We start from the raw sequence: 1056 nt of genomic DNA on the forward strand, positions 1-1056 counted from the left end.
ACAGACAGACAGACAGACAGACAGACAGACAGACAGACAGACAGACAGACAGACAAGCAGACAGTCATGCGGGAGGATAGATCGGCAGTTAGGATCTTTTATACTAACTTATAAAACCTTCTTGCCGGTCGGCAGACAAAGATGCCAGCCAAGCATAACAGGTCAGAATAAGTTCCCATCATAAACTGACTTGTGCGATGCAACTACGGGGCGGGCTGGCGGAGGAGAAGTTTAATGCAAAAGTTGATCTTCAAAATGTAGCGAGCTCAACAGCGAGGGCTACACATGATACATTTATAACGTTGGTGTGGTAAAGGAGTGAGACGAAAGTGGGGCGTATGACAAGTATGAGACTAAAAAAAAGAGAGAGAGGGAGAGAGAGAGACAGAGAGAGAGAGACAGAGAGAGAGAGAGACAGAGAGACAGAGAGAGAGAGAGAGGAGAGAGAGAACTGAGTGACAGACAGACAGACAGACAGACAGACAGACAGACAGACAGACAGACAGACAGACAGACAGAGAAAGAAACGGAGGCAGAGAAAGAAACGGAGGCAGAGATAGAGACAGAGAGACAGAAAATAAAGACCTAGACAGAGCAAAACAAATTTATTTATTGCCGTAGAGGGCAGAGTATGATAACATGAAATCAAATTATGGCTGAACATATTTCGTTTTCGAAAAGTAACATGATAGTAGTAAGCTTATTATTCCAAACTGATGAGGCAGAAGAAAATACGTGTAGCACCAGAGAGTTTACAGTAATACTATAAACCCTCTCTGTAGCACAGAACGCTGTAGATCAAGTGGATGTAGCGGCATCAAGGCATGCGGATGTGCCCCCTGAAGGAAGCCAAATGCCTCCTTTAATTTTTGTCTGCTGGGCAGTTTACATTAAACAACACATTCCAGGCTAGGGCGAAGGGAGCACACTTACTTATCTGGGTCTGGGCATGCTACGCACGTACTATATTATTATTGCAACGGGTGCCGCCAGAGAGAGAGAGAGAGAGAGAGAGAGAGAGAGAGAGAGAGAGAGATAGAGAGAGAGAGAGAGGGG

The sequence above is a fragment of the Aplysia californica genome, unplaced genomic scaffold (genome assembly GCF_000002075.1).
Source record: "Aplysia californica isolate F4 #8 unplaced genomic scaffold, AplCal3.0 scaffold00965, whole genome shotgun sequence".
NCBI lineage: Eukaryota > Metazoa > Mollusca > Gastropoda > Aplysiida > Aplysiidae > Aplysia > Aplysia californica.